Source organism: Artibeus jamaicensis, unplaced genomic scaffold (genome assembly GCF_021234435.1).
Source record: "Artibeus jamaicensis isolate MK-2021 breed Jamaican fruit bat unplaced genomic scaffold, CSHL_Jam_final contig_490, whole genome shotgun sequence".
NCBI classification, from domain to species: domain Eukaryota; kingdom Metazoa; phylum Chordata; class Mammalia; order Chiroptera; family Phyllostomidae; genus Artibeus; species Artibeus jamaicensis.
The window spans coordinates 21,613,605-21,631,140 of record NW_026521861.1 but is presented as its reverse complement, the minus strand read 5'-3'; positions in this window follow the sequence as shown (position 1 = coordinate 21,631,140).

Genomic DNA, 17,536 nt, shown 5'->3' with positions numbered 1-17,536 from the left:
CTTCTCATGTTGCACTTCCGGGTTAATGCAACTGGTTTTGGATCCCACGTCTTGTACTTTCTTGAATTCCTTTTGTTGCTGTTTTTGGCTTTATTGAAGGACATCCTCGAGCAAATTTTTTTTTCAGAAGGAGCACAAAGCGGGTATCAACAGGTAAACTTCACCCAGACTTGCAGATCTGGAAACCTGTTCCCAAATCTAATTCATGGTCTGGCTGGGCAGAGAGTCTGAGGTCAAAGTACTTTTCTCACGACACTAGAGGTCAGCTCCGTGGCTTGTTTTCTGCCACCCGCTGTGGCCGACCTGTCTCCTCCTTCTCTAAATGCTCCGGAGAACTTTTCTTAGCCCTTGGTTTTCTGGGATTCCATAGGCTGGCACCATGTTTGAGTCTTCGTTCGGGTCAGGGAAGTAGACTCTCATGGGATCAGCAGGGTTTGGTGGGCTTGACACATGAGCGCAGGCAGCCCCAGCTGCCATGCTGTGGGAGGGACTGTGCAGGATGAGATAATTCATACTAAGGTGTGAGTGGCTGATAGGCTGGTCACTCCTGGTTGAAGTGAAGAGGAGGCGGTACTGTCTGTAGTGACAGGAGAGGGCTAAGGGCCAAGGAAGTTGTTTTGCACCTGTGTGGAGACCATCTGTGGCAGACAGCCCCTCCTTTGGGCGCAGTGCTCACACACTCTGCTCCCCTGCGCCCCCAGCACACTCTCCCACTGCCCCACAGAGCAGGAGTCGGGAGTCAGCTGTCCGGCCCGGCAGTTCGAAGGTGTGACTGAGTCACAAAGCTCATCACGTGGGAGGAGCTCAGACCCTGGAGTCAGGCCCCCGGTGCATCCCGTTTGGCAAGGGGAGGAGCAGTCTGGCTGCTGGGCACCAGCCATGTGGGGTGGCACTTATGCCTGGGTCTCATGGGAAACTACGACCCAGGCCAGCTGAGTTGCTCCCACGAGCCGTGTCTGGGACCCTGGCATGTGCGAGGTGTGGGGGGCAGGAAGAGTCCACTTTGCAGGGGACCACACTCCCGAGCCACACCCCAAACCTCGGATCTTTCAGACAAGTTCACTTTGTACCCCTCTTCTGAGAGAGAGAGAGCCAGAGGGCAGGGTGGGGGCTTTTGGACATGGTCCAAGCCTCTGACATCAGAGCCCTTGCCTCGTAAACTGTTTCTGTGCTTGCCTCCGGAGCAGCGGCCTCCAAGCCCCGCTCCACGGCAGGCTGCCGGATACCGGCCAGCAGCGCAGGGCTTTCCTGAGCAGAGCTGGCTGGCGCTTTCGCCCAACCCTGGCAGTCGGCCCGCCACGACCTGGAATCCGTTTTCGCTGCTCCTTGTCTGCTGGCCTCGCTCCCTCCATCTGTGGCTCCGGGCAGTGCCTGGTCGGTCATTCCCAAAATCAAGGTGCCAGTCGGACACCTTGCCTTGCTATGGGAGCCCAGGCGTCCAGCCTGGCAGAAAGGCAGACAAGGAATTTCTTGCACACTTCCGTGCAGGGCCATGCCCGGGCCTGCCTCCTAGGCAGCTGGGCTGACTGGCTCGGGCTGCCCACCACAGGTGTCTGGAGGCGGAGCTGGCCCGGAATGCAGCCTGGGCAAGAGAGCCTGAGCCGGGCGCTGGCCGTGCCCAGAGGCTGGCCGCCTTCCCTGTACCGCGCGTCCTCTGCCAAGGGCACACGTGTCCACCTCGCCCTGGGATGTGGGGGCCCAGTCCTGCGCCCAGGTGAAGGTGGCATCTCCGCTCCGGGTCCCAGGGAGGAGCTGGGCCTGTGGCTGGAGGGCAGCCAGCCCCAGGCCGGGAGAAAGCCCAGGCTCAGGGCTTTGCGGACGGCAGACAGAACCTTGGCTCTTCCCTGGTCCACAGAAGCGTCCAGCTGGGTGCGTGTCCACGGGGCGTTCAGCAGCTGTGTGTCCACAGTGAGATGAGTTTCTGCGTCTTCCCAAGAGTGAGGGGCCTGAGCTGCAGCCGTGTGAGGAACGGAGAGGAAAGGGTGCAGCCCCACAGGCCGGGCGCGGCCCATCCGCAGCCACCAAAGGGGCGGAGTGCCATCGTGCTGCAACAGGGACGACCCCCGAAAGCATGGTGCAGCGGGAAAGAAGCTGGACACAGGTGGCCACGCCCTGCCCGATGTCCAGTCTGCCAACCGTCCAGCAGAGCAGACCCACAGAGACAGGGAGTGGGGTGGCGACGACCAGGTGCTGGTGGGAGCGAGGGATGAAAGGTAAACTGAGGCACGTGAAAACTTAAAAAATATCGGCGGGAACACTTTGTAAAGTATATGATTATCTAACTACTCTGCTGTTCATCCGAAACCAGTACAAAGTAATATTGAATGCAAACAGTAACTGAACAACCTTTAAGCTTCTCAGGAGTTTATTTGAGCATGTACCCCAGTCGGGCAGCGCCAAGCCAGAGGTTGTTAGGGGTGTTCCCCCAGCAGCACAGGGAGGACCTGGAAGCAGAGCCGCAAAAGCATGTGGTGGGCCAAAGCTGGAGGAGCCGCCCCCGTGGGGAAAGCCTCGTTGGGCCCTGAGGAATGAAACTGCTACAGACTTCCACACGCAGGTCTTTGTGGGCACGTAAGTTCCCGTGTCCGTGGGCTGACGCCCAGCGCGTGACCGCCAGGCTGAGCAGCGGTTGTGTGTTCAGTCTTCGAGGAAAACACCGATGTTTTCCAAAGTGGCCGCACCCTTTCCAGTCCCGCCCACATGTTCCAGGGGTCCAGTTTCTCTGCCTCCGTGTCAGCATTTGCGGGTGTTGCTCTTTGTCATTTTGGCCATTTTGATGGGTGTGTGATGGCATCTCACAGCAATTTTAATTTGCATTTCTCTAATCCCAGGGGTGAATCGCCATCTGTACACCCTCCTTGGTGAAAAGTTACTTCATGTCTTCAGCCAGTCTTCTGGTGAGATCACTTGTTCCTACTGTTGAGTTTTGAGGGTTGGTTATATAGTCTAGGTGCTGAGCCATTGTCAGATGTTTGATTTGGAAATATTTTCTCCTAGTCTGCAGCCTGTCTTTTTGCCTTCCTATCAGGGTCTTCTGCAGAGAGAACTTTAACAGGAGTTTTGATAAGCAAGTGACACCTGCAGCCTTCCGCCAGGAGGAGATGTCCGTACATCTGTCCCCTGTACCAGGTATCAGAGTCAACAAGGAAAACACAGCGCAGCCCCATCCTGTAGTCCTGGATGGACCGACACTCCCCTCACTCAGAGAGGAGACGGCACAGGACTGACGTCTGTGGTGGGCACTGACGTCCCCCAGGACCAGCGGGCCCCTCCCCTGTGGCCGATGCCGGGTCATGGGCCTTGTGGCACCTCAGGAAGACCCAGGGCCATCTGCTGGGGGCAGATGCAGGCACAGGTTTGGCCAGGTGCCATCTGACACACACACTCGAGCAGAACAGGGGCACAGTCGGGTCTGAAACAGGAAGAAAGGTCCCTCGTTGGGTGACAAGTCCAGTGTGGACTGCATGGGCTCCTCCTCTCTTGGTGAGGAAGTGGCCGAGGGAGGGTGGAAAGACTATATGCAGGAGACCGCCTTCCCAGCAGATGTTAGTTCAACCCACTTATCTATTTTTTCTTCTATGAGTTACACTTTTATGTCAAGTCTAAGAACTCTTTGACTAGTCCTAGGTCCTTAAGATTTTCTTCTACGTTTTCTTCTAGAAGTGACATACTTTTACTTTAAGGCCATGATTTATTTTGAATTAATTTTTGTATAAAACATGAAGCTTCAGTCAAGGTTCATGGTTTTCCTGTGAATGCCCACTTAGTGTGTCATTTTTTCTAATGTGTGTATTTTTAGTGCTATGCATTGTCCTTTCAGTGCTGCTTTAGCTGCATCCTGCACATTGTGATATGTTGTCTTTTCATCTCCATTTGGTCGAATGTATTTCTTTTGAAATTTTCACTGAAGACTTCTACTTTGACTCATGGAATTATTGAGAACTGCCTTGTTTAGTTTCCGAGTGTCTGAAGAGTTTTCTGTTACTTAATACTACTTTGATTCCACTGTGGTCAGAGAGCAAAGTCTGTGGATTTTGATTCTTCTAAATTTGTTGAAATCTGTTTAATGAACTCTATTATATGGTTTATCTATATTGGTATATATTTCATGAATGATTAGAAAGAATGAGTATAATGCCATTGTTGAGCGGAATGTTTTATAAATGTCAACTAGGTCCTAATCAGATTGAACTGCTGGTTGATGGTATAGTTGTGCTATTTTATGTCTGCTTATTATTTGTCTAAGTGTTCTATCAATTGTGGGGAAAATCTCCAATTATAACTGTAAGTTTCTCTGCTTCTCCTGTCACTTGTACTGGTCTCCAACTCACGAGTTTGCAGCTGCTTTTCGGTGCAAGCACAGTTAGCGTGGATATGTCTCTTTTGTCCTTATATTATGCCTCTCTCCATCTCTGGTAATTTTCTTGGCTCTGAAGTCTACTTTATCTTATGTTAATTTAGTCAATTCTGCTTTCTTTTTGATTAATTACACGATACATCTTTTTTCCAGCTCTTTACTTTCAACCTGCCCATATTGTTATATTTAAAGTTAGTTTCTTGTAAACAGCATATTTTTGACCCATGTTTTTAAATTTGTTCTGCCAATCTTTTCCTTATTATTCATGTATTTAGACTATTTACATTTAATGTAGTTTTTGATATGTTAGGGCCTAAGTCTAACATTTTAGTTTTGTTCTCTCTGCTTTTTCTTTCTTTTATTTGTCCTGTGGGTTACATTAACACTTGTTAGAATTCCATTTAGAAGTCCTGTGGGGCCAAGCTGGGACAATTGTCACAGCCCAGTCCAGCCACTGCACGGTCACTGGATGTTCGGCTCCTAGCCCTTGGGCGGCTCAGCTTCTTTACCAGCGGACTTGGCAATGAATCCCAAACCACAGGAGAGGACGACGCTCTCTTCCCACGTCAGTATTTCGCTCATGTCGGGTCAGCCAAAAAGTCCATATGGTTTTTTTCTGTAAAATAAAAGACACATTTTCCACCTTCACCGATAGCTTCATTGATCTGGATATTTTGAGTGTGTCGGCAGGCTCTGTGCGTGGTAGAATGATGACTGTTCTCGACCGATGTCTCAGTTCGATCTCCGTCAACATCTACCACCCAGTCGGGGAGCACCGTCCAGCGAGGAGCGTCCAGCACGAAATGTCGCAAAGCACTTCTGACACGTTCGGTCAGTCACAGCACCTCCTCCACACGCCGCACAAACCTTTCTTCCGTGGTTCGGTTGCGTTTTTACCCTTCTTGAAATAATAAAGCACAATATGGCAAAAACGTTGCTTATTTTCCTCCATCTTTAATATTAAAGTGGTTACATAAAAATTCACTGATTTCAGTAAGTTTTCTCGAGTGCATGCTGATATGACGCAGCCACAGTGCAATGTACTGAGTTTGTTTCGAATGAAGGTGCAGACCACTGAGCACCACTAGAGCCATTGTCTGGGAAAAACCGAGCGGACTCTTGGGCGGACCCCGCAGATCACAAACAAGGCATGTCAGTTTTGCAGTGTCCCTTGCAAACGCTCACTGCCCTGTATGGCCTCGTGATGCCCCTTGCACGGATGGACAGAGCCCCCGACTCCCTTTCCCAGTTGGGGTGCCCCCGGCCTCAGTGTGCTTTTGCTCCCAACAGTCAGCATGGACCCTGTCGGACGTCAGCAGGACTCAAGAGAGCCACTTCGCTGTAGGCTGTGAGAGCAGAGGGCTGAGGGCTGGACTGCAGGGTGCCAGGGGACCGGGATTACAGGGTGTGGGAACCCCAAAGCCCCACCCTCACTGGGGCCTGGAGGATGTGAGCATAATTCGCTCTCAGACCCCTGCACCGAGGGGCTGGGTTGCAGCCTGCTGGATCAGGTGCCTCTGCTCCCACACCGCTGCAGAGCAGGCTCCCCTCAACCACGGCAAGACGGTGCCTGGTCCGGGCGGGGCTCGCTCCTGTGTGTGCCTGTGGCGGGGTGGCTGGAGGGTTCCGCTGGTCCTGACAGGCTCTCACGCGTGGTGGGGTGGAGGTTGTGGTCAGTCTTGGGTGGTCTGGGCTGGGCACTCAGCTCTGTGCTGCGTGTTCAACCCCACGTACTTTGCTGGCCTGGCCTGTTCCCCCAGCCGTGGCAGTGGCCCCAAAGCAGAGTGGGGACATCCCACAGGACAGCTCATAGCAGCCAAGGCCAGAGACACAGCCCAACTCAAACCCCAAGGGCAGGGAGGGTCTGCAGAGTCACCGAGTCAGGCCACCCCCTGTGGGACTGCGGCTCAGTGGGTACACCCCCCCTCCACCTGCCCCCTCCCCACCGCTTCCCAGCCTTCCCAGGGGAGCTCCCTCTGCACGCACCTGGGCTCCGCCCCCGGTGATGAACAGCTGCGTTTCGGGTGCTGGCCACTGTGCCTAGACCGGTGTCCCCCCGAAGGAAACTGTTGTCCCCGTGCTGCAGGCCTGCCGAGTGGCTCCCGGGGCCTTAGCCAGTGGAGAAATGGGGACCCAGATGCCTACACTTCCCACGTGGAAGATGGGCCAACAGACGCGGAGGTGAGAGTGAGGCGCGGGTCGCGGGACTTTCCCCTCCGCACAGCACCTCCGTCTTTCTGTCCCCGATTCTGTGGTTCATGGACAAGAGCACGGGGCTTCCAACTCCGGGGTCCCCCTCCCCCCAAGAGTGATCATGTTCCCTAAACCCCCCAGGAGGCCCGGGACGGGCCGGAGCCCAGTCTCTCCCAGACGCCACCTGCCTGGGGGCCTGAAACCCTCGCTGAGTACCAACCGGAGGGTGGGTCTCCTGCCAGACAAAACCCCGAGTACAGTGTCTGGCACCCTCAAAACTCAGGTGCCCCTCAGTGTCCCCAGGGGTTGGCTCAGAGATCCCCAAGGACGCCCAGATCCTCCAGGCCCCGGCCCCTCTGCGGAATGGCGAGGATCGGCGCAGACCGTGGGCCCTCGGCGCCCATGGACTCCCAGCTGCAGATGGAAGGCTGTGCAGTGTTTGTGGAAAACCATCCACACACAGTGGGCCCACGCGGTTCAGACCCTATGCGACCACCGGCTGGAAGGTGTTTTCCCCACAGACGGGGCAGTGGGTGGGGACAGCCCAGGACTGTCCTCTCAGTGCGTCCCCTTTGGGTGCGCGTGAGACCCCACAGCAGAGAGACTTCAGAGGGAGCCCTGTCTGTGTGAGTTCGGTGAGGGCGTGCTGAGCCCTCATGCTGTGCTCGGCCCTGTGCGGACAAGTAAAGACCAGCAGAGGAGCGCAGCTGGGCCCGGACTCCAGCCCTTGCGGGACACGGCCCCACGGGATGAGACCCTGCAGATGGAAAAGTCGCCGAAACCCGCCAGGGCTCTGAGTGGGCTCAGGACTAGGCTCCGACTCCGGGTTGGGGGTCGAGCTCCGCCTCTGCTAGGTTGCCTGTCGGGACCCTCCATCCCTCGGTGCCCTTGGCCTGGCATTTGCCGCAGGACACGGTGACCACCCCGCAGCATCCCACACTCAGACTTCTGGCAGCTCGCAATGGCTCCGGGCTCATTGCTTATTCCACATAAAGGGACACAAGGAAGTATTGCGGCGGCTTGAATACGGGTGTTCGTGAATTTACACTTCCAGGCACAGTGGCCGAGGACAAAGCGCACGTCTGTGGACGATGACAGAGGAGCACTGGTTTCTGTGTGCATCAGCTGCTGGACCCGCCGAGGCCTTCCCGGCGCACACGCCACCACGCTGGCTCTTGTCACTGTCGCGTCCTGCTCCTACAGCAGACCTGCTGCTCTGGGGGCCACCGTTCCCCACTGTGCTCACGGCCAGGTGCAGCCTGGGTGACCCTTTGTGGGTGGGGGGAGGGGACAGCAGGGGCACTTGGCCCTGTGTCCAGGAAGAGGGGCACCGAGAAAACAACCAAGGACACCTGTGGGCTGTTATTTGTGTGTGAAGGTGAGCGGGTCTCCGGCCAACGACTGAGCCCTCTGAGATTCCCTTCCCTACGGGGGCGATTTCTCTGGCCCATCCCCACGTGAGTAGGTTGCTCACCCCACGCGCCCACCTGACCAGTGCCATTCCCCGCCATCCCCTGACACTGAATCATCTCATTACCCACATGGCTAAGCATTCCCCTCCCTCCATCCTTTTGTAGAGAAATGGTCCTGGGGCCTCCCAAGGGTAAGGCCTGGCTTCCTTCCCCGGGAGGGGCTCAGGGAGGGAGCTCTGAGCAGGGGATGGAGATGGCAGAGGCTGAGGGGCTCTGGGAGGAAGGAGGCTCCGCAACCATGCCCTTCAGCGGGCAGGGCGAGCAGGCGAGACTGGGGGGGGTGGATGGGAACCTGGGGCAAACCAGCAAGGGGGAGGAGGACTCGAGAGCCACTAGAGGGACCAAAGCCGCCCCCTGTCTTTGCACAGCCCACCTGGCCCACACTGAATGAGCAAGGCCGTCTCGGGGCTCCGTGTGTGCGGAGTGACTTCAAGACCCCGAAACCCCTCCCCACCCCCTCTGCATACGCGCGTGGCAGGGCCACAGAATGGCCGGCGCTCGGATGTCCAGCACCGGGGTTGGAGTCCCAGCTTCCTCAAGAGTGACCACGACATGTCCTTCAACTTTTCTACGCACGCACCTGCCTCGGGTGACTGGCGGGTAGCCTCCACGTGTGAGCTGCTATTAAAAACAGAAGTAATTTTATATCTTAAAATATTGCTTAAATAGTTTCATGCTGGGTCCCATTAAAGAGGATTCCCAAGTGAAGGTGACCAAGGGGAAGCACTCGTTATTTAGTTCTTTTCTTACATTAAGCTATCATAATAAAGTACATTTCTGGATTGCATTCTCCAGAGTACTTTTTACTAAATATATGTCCCCCCCAAACTTTTCCTTCTAGTAAGATTTCATGATGCAGCACATTCAACGTTGACTATAAAGGGCTGAAAATAAAGAGTGGAAAACAAATCCGGGGGCGAGAAATCGGTAAGGAAAAGCAGAGGTGGATGCTGCCGGGTGCGGGTCGAGTTGGGACTCGCGGGGGCTTTCTGGTTGGGGGCCGGACCCGGGTGGTTCGAGAGCCGTCCTCCTTCAGGTGTCTGTCTACACGGCGTGGAGGTGTCAGGACGCAGGGAGACGGCAATGAGTAGGAGGGAATCCTGGTCTCTGGGCGAGGGTTTCTGTTTTGTTTTGAGGGTTTTATTTATTTCTAGAGAGACGGAGGGAGAGGGGGAGAAACCCTGACGTGTGAAAGATGCATCGTCTGCTTCTCACACGCCCCCAACTGGGGGCCTGGCCTGCAACTCAGGCGCCTGCCCTGGTGGGGAGTGGAACCAGCACCTCTTCAGTTTGCAGGGTCCGGCGCCCAATCCACTGTCACGCCAGCCAGGGCAACGGGGTTTGTTAGAGAGACATTAGGCAGCCGCTGGGCAGGGCACGGGGCCTGGGGGCGTGGTTACTGTCCCCTCCTTCAACCCGGGGCGGGACAGAGGCACCTCCTGGGCTTTATGGTCCCACCCACACCTGCTCATTTGCTGGGTGAGGCCAAAGGTCGGGAGTGGGGCGGCCACGGTTGCCAGGCCTCCTCCCAGCCCCGCGGGAGCACCTCAGCTGAGGTCGCCCTCAGTGCTGCAGCGATGGGCTTGGGGCAGGACAGGACTTTTCTTCCCAGCGGCTTTTTCGGGGGGATCCTGGCCGGTCTCCCTCCTGTGGGAGGTGCTCGCCTCGCCCAGGTCATGCATCTGCCCCGCAGTCCGGTGCCTCCCGCCAGAGCCTTTGCAGCATCCAGACGCCCTGGAAGCCCTCCTCTCACCCTGCATTCTCGGGAGGACCCAGGGTGCGGGTCCCCAGGCTTAGGGGAGTGCACACGTCCAGACCCAGGGCCTCAGACCGCCCAGGTCTGGGTCCTGCTTCTAGGTCTTTAGGCGAAGGCGGGTTAGGAACGCCCTGTTCCCGAGGAAGGCGCGGTGCTGTTGTCCTTGCAAAAGGCCCCCCGCAGAAGGGCCCCCGCGCCGGTCGAGGGGCTCCGGGAGGTCCCTCCCACACCCTCCCCCTTCCCGAGCCGCGAGCGCGGGGCGCAGCTGCTGCCTCCGGGCACCAGCGGGCGGGCCTCGTGGCCGCCTGCGGGCACCTCCTAGCGCCCCCGCCCACTGCACCGCCACCTCCACCTCTACCAGTGAAAGGCAGCGTGGCGCGTGCGCACTGTCGCGCTCGTGGCCCGGCCCGTGGGCTCTCCCCGGAGGGCGGGAAGTGGGGAACGTGGCAGACGCCTGGCCGCCCACCCTCTCGGCCCGCCACTGCCTCTGCGGACACCTCGAGGCCGGTGCGCCCACGACGCCCGTCCAGTGAGCGGCGCAGGTAAGCGCGCGGGGGCTGCTGGCGATTCCGTCGGGGGCTCCGCGCCCAGCCCGCGTTCCCCTAGAGGCCACAGGCCGGCAAAGTTGAGCTTGGCGCGTTGCAGGCCAGCGTGGGGCGGGGGTCCGGGGCGGGGGTCTGTGCCGGCGGCGGGCGGGGGGGGGCAGGCTGCGCGGACTGAGGTGAGGGGTGCCCTCTCCCCGCAGGCGGGAGCACGGGCGCGCGGCAAAGCTGGGGACGCTGGACCCCGGACCATGACAGGCGCTCAGGCCTGGCCTCCGAGTGAACTTTTGCTCTGCACCCTAACGGCGTCCTGGTGGCCGGCGGGCAAGGCCTGGGCGCTCTCCTGGTCTCTGGTGGCCTCTCCTGGCTGCTTTCCGGGCGGGGCTGCGGGGCGGGGAGCGCGTGCCCAGGGCCCTTGGTGAGGGAGAGGCGCGCACAGGCGCAGGAGGAGGTTGGGGGTCCCGGGGACTGAGTTGAAGGACCGGGGTTTTTCAGTCCCTGCCCCTCCCCCATTACAAAAGTGAGACCCCCAGAAGGAGGGAGGGAGGGAAAGGTCCCAACGCAGAGGTGCCTGGACGAAAACGCGGGAAGCAATTAAAACTCCTCCTCTCGGATTAACAACCAAAAATTGATCGATGTGTCAGGAATGCCGCTGATTTATGAAAGGCGCTTATTTCTCCGGTGTGGAGAATTTTATGTTCTCCAGGTGAAACCGAGTTCACCCAGCTCCGGCGCAGATTGATGTTTTAATAAAAATAAATAAAGGGGGAAAGCTCGCCTGGTCTTTGGGGACATCAAGTCTCAAATCGCAGAGTTAGAGTAACAAATCACATTGCATTATCTTTACATTTCATATCTTCTAATCGTGCGCCTAAACAGCACTGGCAGCCGAAGTCTGTATTTCGAAAGTTTCCACCCGGTGCTTAAAAGTTCGCATAACTAAGCAATCAAGGTTTCACGAGCGAAAGACCACGGGGAGTGTCGGGTCATTGCGACCCGCGGCCGGCCCGGCGGAGCGGGCGCGGGCGGGCGCGCAGGGCCGAGGAGCGAGCTCCGGCGCGGGAGGGCGGCGGCGGCGCGCGGCGCCGGTAGATGGCGCCCTGGCCCCACGTTAGGCTCGGAGCCGCGCGCTGCAGCGCTGCGCGCGGGCGGAGAGTCTGCGGGGGCGCGGGGCTGGCGCCCAGCGCGGGACTCCGCACTTGCAGTTGACTTGGACCAGGGCACCCTGGCTCGGCAGGAAAAAAAACCCCGGGAGTATTGTTGGCATTTTACACTTTAAATTGTTGGGGGCGCCGTTCCCGGGAGACACCCCCACCCCCACCCCCGGCGCCCCTGCAACCTGGCGGCGGCCAGGGCCCGGTGGGACTGCGTGGCCCCCTTCTGCCCTCTCCGGGCGCGCGGCCCGAGCAGGGCCCCGGAATGTAGCGAGGCACGTGGGTGCGGGCGAGGGTCGGCAGAGCGGCGGCAAGGACACCAAGTTCAAAGCTGCCCACAGATGGTCCCCGGGGGCTGCGGGGACCGCCCAGAGGCCACCCCCCACCCCGCGCGGGGCACGCCGCCGGAACCGCGCCCGCCCTGCCGCCGGGGCTGTCGGCGCGCTCCGCTTTGCAATGTAGATTTCAGCGGGACAAATTGCTTATTAATAGTCTGGAGGAGAAGCGGGTTTCTTTCTCTCTTCTCTTCTTTATCTGTTTTTATTTCCGCATGGCCCCCAGCTATGCCCGGGGCGGCCTCGCCACCCAGCAGCTTTCTCTTCATTTCCATATCCTAAAGAAAATGCAGATTTCCACAGTGTGGCCTTTTTAAAAAGTTAAATTAGGAACAGCTTAAAGTGACTCCATTAGTATGGAAAACACACACGTTTAACGTGGGAATAGTTTCCTTTGAACGGGACCCATTTTGGACTGTAAATCTGGCAGACCCTCTGGTTGGGGAAGAATCATATCTCGGCTAAACGCGTCGCCAAAGGCGCCCCCCCCATTCCGCCCCCCGTTTGGCCTGCGCGGGGCGTCCCGAAAGGGGCTTCCCGGGAGGGGCCCGTCCGCGGCGTCGCGCCGCCAGACCCGGTCCTCCGGTGCTGATTCCTCAGACGTTGCGCGAACGTGAGTTAGCAGGCGGAGGGCCGGACACGTCTCTGTCCGAGGGCAGGGTGCTCTCCAGTCCCCCCCGGCTTCGCCGTCCTGGTGCCGAAACTGAGATCGTTGTGGGGGGTGGGGGGTGGGACGGACCAGACGGGGCGGCTGTCACCCACCCACCCGCTGTCGCGCACCGAAACGGAGGTGCCCACGCCGTCAGTGCTCGAGCAGTGGCCGAGGGTCACGGCAGAGGACGAGGCCAGTTCAGTCCCGTTCTGCTCGCTCTCACCCCTTGCCCTTCCACTACCCCAGCACCTGGGCCCGTGTTGGCAAGTCCGGGTTTCAAACTGGGATTCCACGGGCGAACTTCCACCCTCCTTTAGCTTCCAGGTGGGGGGTCTTCAATTCTGTCGCGGGGTCTGCTTGTCTCCCTCCCGAGCCTTTAAGCCAGCGCCAGGCTGTACGTCCTGCCCAGGAAAGAGTTAAGATTTACGGGGAGTTGGAGAAGTCTTGTTAGGATGTAATCTGCATTTTTAAACTACTGCATAATAAAAAGTGAGAAGTTTTGAGACACCTTTCTTGATTATACCTTTGGCGATACTTTAGGTTTTACATTTAATTTGCATTTTGTTCTTAGTGAACATTGAAGCCTTGGGTAGAGGATTGAATTTTATTAGGACATCTGGACTGACAATATCAAATCCGACACCAGTGTCCCAAAGCATGCTAAAATTTCAGAGTTAATTAGAACGCAGTGTGTTTAATTAAAGCCAATTATAATATTTGAAATTATCTGATCGATCCATGTTTCTACAGGTTGGGTCTGTTTGGGTGCTGATTGGCGCATTCCGTGGCTGTTCTACCTGGAAACTGCTCTGGGGAAAGTTTGCTTTGTAAACTGGAGGGGGCGGGCGGGCGCGCGATCCGTGTCCGGGTGCTGGTTTGGCGCATCCCGCCCCACTGCCTTGGGGCGGCGCGGAACGCAGCTCCGGAAATCCCGGGTTCTTGTTAAAGCGGCTTCACTTCCTTGAGTCTCCGGGACCCCGCCACGCACCAACTGTCCTTTCCCGGCTCCGGTGCCCCTCCAGCTTTTAGTGGAGAGGTGACCTTTAAGGCGGTAGGGTGCGCTGGGAGAAGCCGGCTCGCAGAAAGGTAGTGTTTGGCTCGGGATCTAGATCCGGCTGAGGACCCCATTGCGGACCCAGGTCGCTGGGGCAGCCACACTAACCTAAAGAACCCGGGAAGAGTCGGGACAAGGAGACAGCGAGCTGTCCGCTCCCTAATTTCGCGCGGCAGGAGCGGAGGTGCGGCCCGCTTGGAGCGCCCTGGAGAGTGAGTGAGTTCCGTGCGGTGTCCGCGGCCCCTCGCTCAGCTAGCCACTCGGGGGGCGCGCTTCTCGCCAGCAAGGGCATGGACACGGCGCTCCCTGCCCGGGCCTAGTTCCCAGGGCTGGGCTCGGGCCCGACTTTTGTAGACGCACTTGGGCGGCAATTAGGACCAGGAGGCGGGTGGACGGTTCTCCCCGCTCCTGGGGTCACAGGGTCAGCGAGGCCTAGGTGCACCGGCCGCGCAGGAGCCGCAGCCCAGCTGTTGGGGCCGCGTGGGGAGCCTCGGCGGCCACCTGCCCCGAGTAGGTGGGAGCAGGGCTGCTCAGCTCTCCGCTGCGCCGCGGCACTCTGCTCTCCCCACCCCAGGAGGCGCTGTTTGTCAAACTTGGCCTCCTTGGCAGGAGGCGCCGGCATGTTCTCACGTGGAGAATTGAGCCTTTTGCAGTACTCGGGGCGGGCTTCAGGAGTCCTTGCCTTCCAGAACGACGGGGGAGGGCGGGGGGGCTGCAAAGAACAGGGGCCTGAGACCCTTCAGAGTTAGCTTTTTTACCTGTGACTCCTGCCAGGCCTCATGCTTTCTACCGCAGGGGAGCGGAGCCGGTTGGTGTGCCCCCGTGGTTCGGGCGCAGTGCCTAGTTACTGGCCTCCCAGAGCAAGCTGGTCGCTGGCCTGCCTTGGGTCCGGTCACCACGTGCCTCTGCAGGGGCCGGTGGCTGCCATCTCTGCGCAGAGAGGACGGAGGCACCTTCTCTGGGCCTGAAAGGCCCACCTGAACCTGGCCCGCCCCCCTCTCTGCGTAACTTAGCGGGTTGGGGTGATCTGAGTGTGGAGCTATCTCCCACCCCCCCCTCCGGGCCCGTGGGCTGCGTGACCCTGCCCCGCATGGCTAGACCCGGTGCACTTGGGGGCCGAGTGACTGACCCGTAGGGGGCAGGGTCTGCCAGTGCGGGCGGGTCGTTCCACCTTCTCCCGCAGTTCACCACGCTTTCTAGGCGCGTCCTCCCGGAATCTCCCTGTTCTCCGGTTCTCCAGGCCCTTGAGGCCTCCTGCCCTTGCCGGCCCAAGGTCAGTCTGGTATCGGTTTGGGTTCTCCTGGCTTCTGCCGCACAGGCCTCGGCCCCAGGCAGAAACCGGGCTGGAGACGGGGTAGTCGGTGTGGTTTGAGTGTGACCCCTGGGGGAGCAGGGCGTGGGGGCAGCCGAGCGGGCAGCTGTGCGCTGGCTGCGGGATTGGGAACCCTGGGCCTTAGGCACTCGGGCTGTTTGGAGCCCTGTACGTGGCCTGGCTGAGTAGCTTGGGCCTGAGGCCACAGGCCCTGTAAGGGCTCCTCGCCCGTTTGGGCCGGCAAGCCCCTGATCTCTCTGGGTGCTTGGCTTCCAGGAACCCCCTGCCCGGGCTTCTCCCCGCCGGAAATGCACTTTATCACGTGCTGGTAGGGTGGTCGACAGGTTCTCAGGCTCCACAGGGAGCAAGAAGGGGCGTCCCCCGAGTGCCGGGGACACTGGGCCGGCTCCAGCTCCTGGAATCGGCCTCGCATCCTGGAACCCCCAACTTGGGGGAAGTTTCTGGGTGGCTTGGAGAACAGTACCAGCCTGTCTCCTGCTCTCCAGGCCTGGCACCAGGCTGCGGTGTTGGACCCCGAACTGGGGAGGTGAGGGAAAGTTTACGCCTGGCATGCGCCGAACAGCCCCCCTCCAGCGGGTGGGTAGTGGGCGCAGGCAGAGGGCCTTGGCTTGTGCGGCGGGGGAAGGCGGGGGGCACTGGCACTGCGCCCCCGGCAGGGAGGCCGGGCTGGGCCTGGGTGCGGCGCTGCACGGTTATACCACCCCGCTCAGCCTCTGCTGGTGCAGCGGCTAGGAGGCCACGCGCTGCCCGGGCCCTGCGCCCCGCCCGCTGCTCCCGGAGCAAGACTCCAGGGGCCGCGGGCTCTCTCTCTCTCTGAGGTCACTGTCTGCTCCGGCACGACGTGGGGAGGACAGCTGGGCACTGGCCATCTGACTGACTCCGGCGTGACATCTGGGAGCCCACTGGTGTGTGGCACGCGAAGCGCTTGATGCCGCTATTTAAATGCAAATGTGAGGGGGCTCATTGAAGCCTCTCCCCGTAAATCCGCACAAAAGGAATACTTCCCACCCTCCGAGGAGGAGGCGGCGGTGATGGAGACGGCGGCAGCGCGAGGGCCACCAGTGCAAATCGCGTAGAGCGGGGCCCTGAGCGGTCGCCTGCGCATTCGCGGCCCGGGGTTTGCCAGGAAGGTCAGGCTCCGCCCGGCCGCCCCCTGGGAGCGCTCTGTGCGCCGACTCTGGCCCGGAGGTCTCGGGGGACCTGCGCAACTTCCAAAGTGCCAGCCTGCCCTCCCCTCGGCTTCCCGTACCTGGATGTTGGGCGCCCTTAGTTCCCTAGAAAGGGAGGGGGTGGAGCGGCGCTCCCGCGGGAGGCGCCGGGCGCAGGGACGCGCTCGCAGCCTCTCTCCAGACGTCCAGGAATCGCCCTGCGGCCCCTCCCCCACGCGGCCTGGGTGCTCCAGCCCGCGCTCCTCTCCGCCTCGGCTCCCGCCCCGTCAACCTTGGGGCAGGGGTAGGCGGGGGCCGAGGAGGCTGCGCTCCGCGGCTGCCCGGCAGCAGGCCCGGGCCGAGACCCTGCCCGGGCGGCCAGTCCTCGCGCTCGCCGCTCCGAGCCGGCAGCGGAGTGACAAAAAAGATAAAGTTGGTGAATGATAAAGGCCGTATTTTCCACGCTTTGGGTGCGGGACCAGATGATCTAGAAAATGAGCTGAAATGGATTCAGCCTCCGAGCCTGTTGTGAGAGCAGCTGATTCCCCCATTTCGGGCCAGATGGCTGCTGAACACAGATTTGCATTCATTTTCGCTTAATATCGTCCAAAACAGTGGGGCAGCTGCATTTGTTGTCAAAAAGGTTTAAAACCCCTTTTCTTTCTGGGGCAGGATCGTTACCTTATGTGAGGGGCTTAGAGAACTTTTTTTCCCTCTTTAGTCAACAGTATCAGATTTAGAAGGATTTGTTTTTAAACCTTCTAATTTGGTAATCAGATTTAAATCGCCTTGGTGCGTGTAATCTGAATTAAAGATACTGTAAATGATTTGAAGCAGGGTGCTTTCGTTAGTGCAAGGAAGCGGGCACCTCCAGTGCGGGCCGGGCATTTTAGGAAGTGTGCCACAAAGACGGCATTGTTTCCGATTTCTAACTTCATCTTTCCCGAAAAGGCATTTTGCATATTCTGACAATAACGCCGGCCTGGCCGCTGGCCCTGCCGGGAGCCCCCCGGCAGCTAGACTCTCGGAGACAAAGCGACTTCTCAACCCCACCCTCCACTGATGGCCAACTTTATTTTGCGTCCTCCCTGCGAGAGGACAGTGCTCCCCCGCACCCCCCACCCGCGGTGGGGGAAAGCTCTGGGCTTACTAGGAATACAGAAATTTTCTTTTAATTTATCGTGAATAGTTTCCATACACTTTGATTTAGGGTTATTAACATTCTATACAGTGGCATCTTTAATACGTGGCGATCGCTTCTAAAGACTAATCTCATTACCCTCAAATAGTCATAAAATATGATTTTATTATACTTACGTATTTAATTAGACGGCCGGCACCGTAATGGATTTTGAGATGGGACTCGCACAACAGCTTTGATAATTCACTTATCTTCGGCAATAGTCATTAACCCCCAACACCAGCAAAATAGATTGCTTTCCAACACGTCTTGTTTCTCACCCCTTCCAAGAGGCTTGGGGGGTCCCCAGATAATGTGAATCGGACTTCGATTTTCCCGATTAATTAAAATATTAGCGCA